General features: G+C 50.0%; 1 protein-coding gene across 1 annotated transcript in view; it reads right to left on the bottom strand.

Moving 5' to 3' along the window:
• The window catches only part of kiaa1522 (KIAA1522 ortholog), a 126,111-nt gene extending 125,801 nt beyond the window's left edge, over positions 1 to 310 (bottom strand). The window contains exon 1 of the mRNA XM_052472896.1: positions 182 to 310. The gene's annotated coding sequence lies outside the window, so the exon portion shown is untranslated. The remainder of the gene's footprint in view (positions 1 to 181) is intronic.
• Between the last annotated feature and the right edge of the window lie 10,841 nt (positions 311 to 11,151).

Below are 11,151 nucleotides of genomic sequence, written 5' to 3' on the forward strand. Positions count from 1 at the left end.
CACACACACAGAAACACAGAAATGTGGACACACACAGCCTCTGGCAGGAACACACACACACCAGCACTCCACTGTCTCTCACACCACGTTAATGTTAACAAAATGTTTTTCTCACTCTCCCTCTCTCCATGGCAACACACAAACTTGGTCTATCCAAGTACCCAAACTCTTTCTTACTCACATTGCGAACCATGCCTCTTCTCTTTTCCCCCTTTGGTGTCTCTCTCTCTCTCTCTCTCTCTCTCTCTCTCTCTCTCTCTCTCTCTCTCTCTCTCTCTCTTCTCTCTCCCTCTGTGCGCAGGCTGCAGTATTCTGTGTTTAGCAGTGTACGAGTGAATGAAGCTCCATGCTCAGTGCTGGCTGTTTGTGCCTCCCTCTGTGGGCTAGCCTCCCCCTCCCACTCCCCACAGTGCTGTTAGCATTTGCCTCAGAACTAGCTCTGCTAGCCTCTGCTCCCATTGCAAACCCCACAGTACTAGCATTTGCCTCAGAGTTAGCTCTGCTAGCCTCTGCTCCCATTACAATCATCACAGTACTAGCATTTGCCTCAGAGTTAGCTCTGTTAGCCTCTGCTCCCATTACAAACCCCACAGGACTAGCATTTGCCTCAGAGCTAGCTCTGTTAGCCTCTGCTCTCATTACAAACCCCACAGGACTAGCATTTGCTAGCTCTGCTAGCTCTATACGGAATGAGAAGGGGAGGAAAGAAGAGGCTGGAGAGAGAGGCTAGGGGGAGGTGAAGGAGACAGCAGGAGGAGAAAAGGCTAATGGGAGGTGAAGGAGACAGCAGGAGGAGAAAAGGCTAGGGGGAGGTGAAGGAGACAGCAGGAGGAGGAGAAAAGGCTAAAGGGAAGTGAAGAGGAGGACAGGAGGAGAAAAGGCTAGGGGGAGGTGAAGGACAGGACAGGAGGAGAAAAGGCTAGGGGGAGGTGAAGGACAGGACAGGAGGAGAAAAGGCTAGGGGGAGGTGAAGAGGAGGACAGGAGGAGAAAAGGCTAGGGGGAGGTGAAGAGGAGGACAGGAGGAGAAAAGGCTAGGGGGAGGTGAAGGAGACAGCAGGAGGAGAAAAGGCTAGGGGGAGGTGAAGAGGAGGACAGGAGGAGAAAGGCTAGGGGGAGGTGAAGGACAGGACAGGAGGAGAAAAGGCTAGGGGGAGGTGAAGGAGAGGACAGGAGGAGAATAGGCTAGGGGGAGGTGAAGGAGACAGCAGGAGGAGAAAAGGCCAGGGGGAGGTGAAGGAGACAGCAGGAGGAGAAAAGGCTGGGGGGAGAGGAAGAGGAGGACAGGAGGAGAAAAGGCTAGGGGGACGTGAAGAGGAAGACAGGATGAGAAAAGGCTAGGGGGAGGTGAAGAGGAGGACAGGAGGAGAAAATGCTAGGGGGAGGTGAAGGAGACAGCAGGAGGAGAAAAGGCTAAAGGGAAGTGAAGAGGAGGACAGGAGGAGAAAAGGCTAGGGGGAGGTGAAGGAGAGGACAGGAGGACAAAAGGCTAGGGGGAGGTGAAGGAGACAGCTGGAGGAGAAAAGGCTAGGGGGAGGTGAAGGAGAGGACAGGAGGACAAAAGGCTAGGGGGAGGTGAAGGAGAGGACAGGAGGAGAAAGGCTAATGGGAGGTGAAGGAGACAGCAGGAGGACAAAAGGCTAGGGGGAGGTGAAGGAGAGGACAGGAGGACAAAAGGCTAGGGGGAGGTGAAGGAGAGGACAGGAGGGGAAAGGCTAATGGGAGGTGAAGGAGACAGCAGGAGGACAAAAGGCTAGGGGAGGTGAAGGAGAGGACAGGAGGAGAAAGGCTAATGGGAGGTGAAGGAGACAAGGAGAATAGGCTAGGGGAGGTGAAGGAGACAGCAGGAGGACAAAAGGCTAGAGGGAGGTGAAGGAGACAGCAGGAGGAGAAAAGGCTAGGGGGAGGTGAAGGAGACAGCAGGAGGACAAAAGGCTAGAGGGAGGTGAAGGAGAGGACAGGAGGAGAAAGGCTAAGGGGAGGTGAAGGAGACAGCTGGAGGAGAAAAGGCTAGGGGAGGTGAAGGAGACAGCAGGAGGAGAAAAGGCTAGGGGAGGTGAAGAGGAGGACAGGAGGAGAAAAGGCTAGGGGGAGGTGAATGAGACAGCAGGAGGAGAAAAGGCTAGGGGAGGTGAAGGAGAGGACAGGAGGAGAAAAGGCTAGGGGAGGTGAAGGGAGGACAGGAGGAGAAAAGGCTAGGGGAGGTGAAGGAGAGGACAGGAGGAGAAAGGCTAATGGGAGGTGAAGGAGACAGCTGGAGGAGAAAAGGCTAGGGGGAGGTGAAGGAGACAGCAGGAGGAGAAAAGGCTAGGGGGAGGTGAAGGAGACAGCAGGAGGACAAAAGGCTAGGGGGAGGTGAAGGAGAGGACAGGAGGAGAAAGGCTAATGGGAGGTGAAGGAGACAGCTGGAGGAGAAAAGGCTAGGGGGAGGTGAAGGAGACAGCAGGAGGAAAAAGGCTAGGGGGAGGTGAAGGAGACAGCTGGAGGAGAAAAGGCTAGGGGAGGTGAAGGAGACAGCAGGAGGAGAAAAGGCTGGGGGAGGTGAAGGAGACAGCTGGAGGAGAAAAGGCTAGGGGGGTGGGAGACAGCTGGAGGAGAAAAGGCTGGGGGAGGTGAAGGAGACAGCTGGAGGAGAAAAGGCTAGGGGGGTGAAGGAGACAGCAGGAGGACAAAAGGCTAGAGGGAGGTGAAGGAGACAGCTGGAGGAGAAAAGGCTAGGGGGGGTGAAGGAGACAGCAGGAGGAGAAAAGGCTGGTGGGAGGTGAAGGAGACAGCTGGAGGAGAAAAGGCTAGGGGGGTGAAGGAGACAGCTGGAGGAGAAAAGGCTAGGGGGAGGTGAGGAGACAGCAGGAGGAGAAAAGGAGAAGAGGAGGACAGGAGGAGAAAAGGCTAGGGGGAGGTGAATGAGACAGCAGGAGGAGAAAAGGCTAGGGGGAGGTGAAGGAGAGGACAGGAGGAGAAAAGGCTAGGGGGAGGTGAAGAGGAGGACAGGAGGAGAAAAGGCTAGGGGAGGTGAAGGAGGGGCAGGAGGAGAAAAGGCTAGAGGGACGTGAAGAGGAGGACTAGGGGGAGGTGAAGAGGAGGAGAAAAGACTAGGGGGAGGTGAAGAGGAGGACAGGAGGAGAAAAGGCTAGGGGGAGGTGAAGAGGAGGACAGGAGGAGAAAAGGCTAGGGGGAGGTGAAGAGGAGGACAGGAGGAGGAGAAAAGGCTAGGGGGAGGTGAAGAGGAGGACAGGAGGAGAAAAGACTAGGGGGAGGTGAAGAGGACAGTGTTTGTATTGAAGGCATGTACAGTGTCAATGTGCTATATCCAAGTGACCATAGTGTGTGTGTGTCCTCTTTGGTGTTAGGGTGGGGTAACCTTGAACCAGACTTTAGTTTAGTCATGCAGAACAGATTGAAATGTTTAAACGTCTCCATGGCAACATGACTGGAAAAAAGTAACTTTCTACTGCCCCCAAACTGCTATGATTTAACATAAGAGAGCTCAGTGTGTTTGAGGGAGCCACGAGCTCAGTGTGTTTGAGGGAGCCACGAGCTCAGTGTGTTTGAGGGAGCCACGAGCTCAGTGTGTGTGAGGGAGCCACGAGCTCAGTGTGTGTGAGGGAGCCACGAGCTCAGTGTGTGTGAGGGAGCCACGAGCTCAGTGTGTGTGAGGGAGCCACGAGCTCAGTGTGTGTGAGGAGCCACGAGCTCAGTGTGTTTGAGGGAGCCACGAGCTCAGTGTGTTTGAGGGAGCCACGAGCTCAGTGTGTTTGAGGGAGCCACGAGCTCAGTGTGTGTGAGGGAGCCACGAGCTCAGTGTGTGTGAGGGAGCCACGAGCTCAGTGTGTGTGAGGGAGCCACGAGCTCCCTCGTGTGCACAAGGGAGCCATGAGCTCAGTGTGTGTGTGAGGGAGCCACGAGCTCAGTGTGTTTGAGGGAGCCTCGAGCTCAGTGTGTTTGAGGGAGCCACGAGCTCAGTGTGTTTGAGGGAGCCACGAGCTCAGTGTGTTTGAGGGAGCCACGAGCTCAGTGTGTGTGAGGGAGCCACGAGCTCAGTGTGTGTGAGGGAGCCACGAGCTCAGTGTGTGTGTGAGGGAGCCACGAGCTCAGTGTGTTTGAGGGAGCCACGAGCTCAGTGTGTTTGAGGGAGCCACGAGCTCAGTGTGTTTGAGGGAGCCACGAGCTCAGTGTGTTTGAGGGAGCCACGAGCTCAGTGTATTTGAGGGAGCCACGAGACCTGACTGCCCTCGACCAGCACAAAAACATCCTGTGGCGGACTGCAATAGCATCGAATAGCCTCCGCGATATGCAACTGTTCAGGGAAGTCAGGAACCAATACACACAGTCAGTCAGGAAAGCTAAGGCTAGCTTTTTCAAGCAGAAATTTGCATCCTGTAGCTCCAACTCCAAAACGTTCTGGGACACTGTAAAGTCCATAGAGAACAAGAGCACCTCCTCCCATCTGCCCACTGCACTGAGGTTAAGTAACACGGTCACCACCGATAAATCCATGATAATTTCAATAAGCATTTCTCAATGGCTCATGCCTTCCTCATGGCTACTCCAACCTCGGCCAACAGCTCCGCTGCTCTTCAAAGTGGGTGACACCCTAGACCCAAACTGTTACAGACCTATATCTGACCTACCCTGCCTTTATAAAGGTCTTCAAAGTGGGTGACACCCTAGACCCAGATCTCTTTCGTATTGTCTGAGATCCCTAAAGATTGGAAAGCTTTAGCAGTCATCCCCCGCTTCAAAGAGGGTGACACCCTGGACCCAGATCTCTTTCGTATTGTCTGAGATCCCCAAGGATTGGAAAGCTGCCGCAGTCATCCCCCTCTTCAAAGGGGGAGACACCCTGGACCCAAACTGTTACAGACCTATATCCATCCTGCCCTGCCTATCTCATCCTCTGCCCCGCGTGTTCCCATGGAGTACAACAACCACAGTGGTTTCTATCTCTGCTGTGTGAACTTTTTCATGTGATTATTATAGGTGAAAAAAGGGGGTCAGATCCTTAATAGGTTTTAATGAAATGTAATAAGAATATTGTAGATATATTTATTCAAAAAAATTGCCTAGCCTATACTGAGGACACAAGACGGCGCCGACAGAGAGGCCTCGCTTAGTCCTTAGGAAACTTTGCCGTATTTTGTTTGTTTATGTATAATTTCATACATTTGTTAGCCCAGATAATCTTAAGTGATTTTACATACATAAAGTCTTCGAAAGCCAACTTAATAAACAGATCACTGACCATTTCGAATCCCACCGTACCTTCTCTGCTGTGCAATCCGGCTTCCGAGCCGGTCACGGGTGCACCTCAGCCACGCTCAAGGTTCTAAACGATACCATAACCGTCATCGATAAAAGACAGTACTGTGCAGCCGTCTTCATCGACCTGGCCAAGGCTTTTGACTCGTCAATCATCGTATTCTTATCAGCAGACTCAATAGCCTTGGTTTTTCTAATGACTGCCTCGCCTGGTTCACCAACTACTTTGCAGACAGAGTTCAGTGTGTCAAATCTGAGGTTCATGTTGTCTGGACCTCTGGCAGTCTCTATGGGGGTACCACAGGGTTCAATTCTCGGGCCGACTCTTCTCTGTAAATATCAATGATGTCGCCCTTGCTGCGGGCGATTCCCTGATCTACCTCTATGCAGACGACACCATTCTGTATACATCTGGCCCTTCCTTGTACACTGTGCTAACTAATCTCCAAACAAGCTTCAATGCCATACAACACTCCTTCCGTGTCCTCCAACTGCTCTTAAACACTGGTAAAACCAAATGCATGCTTTTCAACCGTTCGCTGCCCGCACCCACCAGCCCGACTAGCTGGTGATCCCTGGACGATTCCGACCTAGAATATGTGGACAACTATAAATACCTAGGTGTCTGGCTAGACTGTAAACTCTCCTTCCAGACTCATATTAAACATCTCCAATCAAATATCAAATCTAGAATCTGACTATCCTACCGATCCTCGACTTTGGCAATGTCATCTACAAAATAGCTTCCAACACTCTACTCAGCAACCTGGATGCAGTCTATCATATTGCCATCCGTTTTGTTACCAAATCACCTTATACCACCCACCACTGCGACCTGTATGCTCTAGTCGGCTGGCCCTCGCTACATATTCGTCGCCAGACCCACTGGCTCCAGGTCATCTATAAGTCTATGCTAGGTAAAGCTCCGCCTTATCTCAGTTCACTGGTCACGATGGCAACACCCATCCGTAGCACGCGCTCCAGCAGGTGTATCTCACTGGTCATCCCCAAAGCCATCACCTCATTTGGCCGCCTTTCCTTCCAGTTCTCTGCTGCCAGTGACTGGAACGAATTGCAAAAATCGCTGAAGTTGGAGACTTTTATTTCCCTCACCAACTTTAAACATCAGCTTTAAACATCAGCAACTAACCGATCGCTGCAGCTGTACATAGTCCATCTGTAAATAGCCCACCCAATCTACCTACCTCATCCCCATACTGTTTTTATTTTATTTACTTTTCTGCTCTTTTGCACACCAGTATCTCTACTTGTACCTCATCATCTGCTCATCTATCACTCCAGTGTTAATCTGCTAAATTGTAACTATTCTCTCCTATGGCCTATTTATTGCCCACCTCCTCATGCCTTTTGCTCACACTGTATATAGACTTTCTTTTTTCTACTGTGTCATTGACTTGTTTATTGTGTTTTTGGCTTGTTTATTGTTTATTCCATGTGTAACTCTGTGTTGTTGTCTGTGTCACAGTGCTTTGCTTTATCCTTCTGTAGCTCAGTTGGTAGAGCATGGCGCTTGTAACGCCAGGGTAGTGGGTTCGATTCCCGGGACCACCCATACGTAGAATGTATGCACACATGACTGTAAGTCGCTTTGGATAAAAGCGTCTGCTAAATGGCATATTATTATTATTTTTATTATTATCTTGGCCAGGTCGCAGTTGCAAATGAGAACTTGTTCTCAACTGGCCTTCGTGGTTAAATAAAGGTGAAATAATAAATAAATAAATAAAAAATTGTTTTTGTCCTGACGACAAATAATTATTTCTTAGTACCCCTCTTTATATTTTCAAGCATGGTGGTGGCTACATCATGTTATGGGTATGCTTGTCATCGGCAAGTACTAGGGAGTTTTTTTTAGGATGAAAGTAAACAGAAGAGAGCTAAGCACTGGCAAAATCCTAGAAAACCTGGTTCAGTTTGCTTTCCACCAGACACTGGGAGATACACCACCTTGCAGCAGGACAATAACCTAAAACACAAGGCCAAATATACACGGGACTTGCTTAGAAGACAGCATTGAATGTTCCTGAGTTGCCTCGTAACAGTTTAGACTTACATTGGCTTGAAAATCTAAAACAAGACTTGAAAATTGTTGTCTAGAAATGATCAACAACCAACGTGACAGAGCTTGACGAATTTTTCAAAGAATAATGTGCAAATATCGTACAATTCAGGTGTGCAGAATTCTTCGAGATTTACACAGAAAGACTCACAGGTGGTATCCCTGCCAAAGGTGCTTCTACAAAATATTAACTCAGTGGTTTGAATACTTCTGATATTTCTGTCCATTTTCAATAAATGTGCAAAAACTTTGTCATCGTCGGGTATTGTGTGTAGATGGGTGAGACTCCATTTTGAATTCAAGGCCTGTAACAACAAAATGTGGTACAAGTCCAGGGGTATGAATACTTTCTGAAGGCTCTCTGTGTGTGTGTATGTATGTGCGCATTTGTGTGTTTGCACATGCCTGCTTGCATGCGAACATGTGTGTGTGTGTGTGTGTGTGTCTCAGAGTGAATCAGAATCATTTAACCACCAGCACAGTGTGAGTCTACTGGGGAATTTACCACCAGATCTGGTCTTCCAACGAACACCACACGCACACACAGAGAGAGAGAGAGAGAGAGAGAGAGAGAGAGAGAGAGCCTGTTAATGTTGTTTACTCTTACTCTGTCCAGTTGTCATTTAGTTGTTAATGACATACCTGTGTGCCAGTCATATATATCATATACATTAAGATGTAGTATGGAATAGGCCGTATCCCCTGAAAATGCAGCGATGTTTTACAGGCCATGAAATAAAGCTCCTCTGATTTTTTTTAAATTTACACACACAAAATACCGAGTATGAGTGTATGTTGGACCCACATTGGCACAAAAGCATTAGTTTAAAGCCCTCCTTGACCAGTCTCAAGGAGAGTGGTTATAGATCAGCAGTGAGAGCATTCTCAGAGAGCCCCAGGTATTCTTATCCTCCTGCCAACCGTTGGTCCAACATTCCATTCTCAGTTACTATGGAGACTGGACAGACCCTGGGATAAATCAGCTTGCAAACTAGGACTGGGAAAAGCTAGCCAGTCGTGTCCACATTTTAGGAAAACCTTAAGCCTCACCCTAGCTTGAGTCAATCATCACACCTCAGTTTCACCCCCCCAGATGTCCTAAAATGGGCACCTTAGAGCTCTTTTAATTTTTTTTGACCCCTTTTTCATATCATCCAATTGGTAGTTACAGGCTTGTCTCATCGCAGCAACTCCCGTACAGTTTCGGGAAAGTCGAGAGCCGTGCGTCCTCCGACACATAACACAATCAAGCCGAACTGCTTCTTGACACAATGCCCACTTAACCCTGACGCACCAATGTGTCGGAGGAAACACAGTACATCTGGCAACACTGCGCCCAGCCCGCCACAGGAGTCGCTCGTGCGAGGTGGCACAAGGACATCCCAGCCGTCCGAACCCTCCCCTAACGACGCTGGGCCAATTGTGCGCCGCCCCACAGGTGTCCCGGTTGCGGCCCGGCTACGACAGAGCCTGGACTCGAACCCAGAATCTCCAGTGGCACAGCTAGCACTGCGGTGCAATGCCTTAGACCACTGCGCCACTCAGGAGGCCCTCTTTTAACGTCCTGCCTCAGGGCTATTGTTGAAAAAGGACCACATGGAGAAAAGACCTTCAACTGAGTGACGAAGGCAAAGCGTTGAATCATTGTCAACTCTCGAGGAAAGGTGATGTGTGGCGGGTGGCATTGTGTGTGTGTCCCTGCGTGCGTATGTGTGTGTGTGTGTGTGTGTGTGTGTGTGTGTGTGTGTGTGTGTGTGTGTGTGTGTGTGTGTGTGTGTGTGTGTGTGTGTGTGTGTGTGTGTGTGTGTGTGTGTGTGTGCTACCAGTGCTGGCACTAACTGACCAGGGTTGATGCAACAGAGTGCAGGAAATCCACACTGCCGGTTAGGATAAGCCTTCCTCTCACAACTCCACATTCCCAACTTGCCTTTGTCCTCTCCTCTCTTTCTGCGCCGACAACCAGCTCTTTCTGAAACAGACACACATATACAAAACATGCACTTTTTAAGAAGGTACATGGCAGACATTTCTGTAAAGAGCCTGAACACATTCAACTATCTGTTGGTTATTTATAACTTCTATCAGCTGGACAAAGGATGGATGGGAGCAGGATAGAGACAATGAGAGAGAGAGACAGAGAGAGAGAGACAGAGAGAGAGAGACAGAGAGAGAGAGAGAGAGAGAGACAGAGAGAGAGAGACAGAGAGAGACAGAGAGACAGAGAGAGAGACAGAGAGAGAGAGAGAGAGAGAGAGAGAGAGAGAGAGAGAGAGAGAGAGAGAGAGACAGAGAGAGAGAGAGACAGAGAGACAGAGAGAGAGAGAGAGAGAGAGAGAGAGAGAGAGAGAGAGAGAGAGACAGAGAGAGAGACAGAGAGAGAGAGACAGATTGTGAATGGTAGTAATACTAGTTTACTGGGCTGCATTAGTAGAAGGAGAGGCTCCGAGGGGATATTCATATGTAAACCAGAGAGAATGAATCTGACCGCACAGCAGACTGCTTTGTCTGTACAGGTCACAGTGACAGATTGTGTGTGGTTTGGACAGGGGAAAACTCAATTAAGACACACACTCTCTGTCTCTCTCTCTCTCCGTCTCTGTCTCTCTCTCTCTCCGTCTTTGTCTCTCTCTCTCTGTTTCTCTCTCTCTCTGTTTCTCTCTGTCTCTCTCTCTCTCCGTCTCTGTCTCTCTCTCTCTCTGTCTCTCTCTCTCTCTCTCTCTCTGTTTCTCTCTGTCTCTCTCTCTCTCTCTCTCTGTTTCTCTCTCTCTGTTTCTCTCTGTCTCTCTCTCTCTCCGTCTTTGTCTCTCTCTCTCTGTTTCTCTCTCTCTGTTTCTCTCTGTCTCTCTCTCTCTCTCTCTCTCTCTCTGTTTCTCTCTCTCTCTCTCTCTCTGTTTCTCTCTGTCTCTCTCTCTCTCTCTCTGTTTCTCTCTGTCTCTCTCTCTCCGTCTTTGTCTCTCTCTCTCTCTCTCTGTTTCTCTCTCTCTCTGTCTCTCTCTCTCTCTCTCTCTCTCTCTCTCTCTGTTTCTCTCTGTCTCTCTCTCCGTCTCTGTCTCTGTCTCTCTCTGTTTCTCTCTCTCTGTTTCTCTCTGTCTCTCTCTCTCTCCGTCTTTGTCTCTCTCTCTCTGTTTCTGTCTCTCTCTCTCTCTGTCTCTCTCGCTCTGTTCCCTGTGAAGGTATGACACCCTGAACCACTCAATCTCCCTCTGCATTCCTGCACCCCGCACCCTGCTCTGTCTGTCCTACACAATGGACTGGCAGGGAGAGGGAGACATAGGAAGGGGGGAGAGGGAGGCATAGAGAGGGAGGGGGTAGAGAGGTAGGGGGGAGAGGGAGAGAGAGAGGGGGTGCTGTATTAGGGGGAAGTATTAGGGGAAAAGAGAGGGGTGCTGTATTAGGGGAAGAGAGGGGTGCAGTATTAGGGGAAGAGAGGGGTGCAGTATTAGGGGAAGAGAGGCGGTGCTGTATTAGGGGAAGTATTAGGGGAAGAGAGGGGTGCTGTATTAGGGGAAGAGAGGGGGTGCAGTATTAGGGGGAAGAGAGGGGTGCAGTATTGGGGGAAGAGAGGGGGTGCAGTATTAGGGGAAGAGAGGGGTGTAGTTTTAGGGTGAAGTGAGGGGGTGTAGTATTAGGTGGAAGAGGGGGGTGCGGCATTAGGGGACGAGAGGGGGTGCTGTATTAGGGGAAGTATTAGGGGAAGAGATGGGGTGCTGTATTAGGGGAAGAGAGGGGTGCTGTATTAGGGGAAGAGAGGGGGTGCAGTTTTAGGGGAAGAGAGGGGTGTAGTATTAGGTGTAAGAGGGGGGAGTGCGGCAT

Source organism: Oncorhynchus keta, chromosome 20 (assembly GCF_023373465.1).
Source record: "Oncorhynchus keta strain PuntledgeMale-10-30-2019 chromosome 20, Oket_V2, whole genome shotgun sequence".
NCBI classification, from domain to species: Eukaryota; Metazoa; Chordata; class Actinopteri; order Salmoniformes; family Salmonidae; genus Oncorhynchus; species Oncorhynchus keta.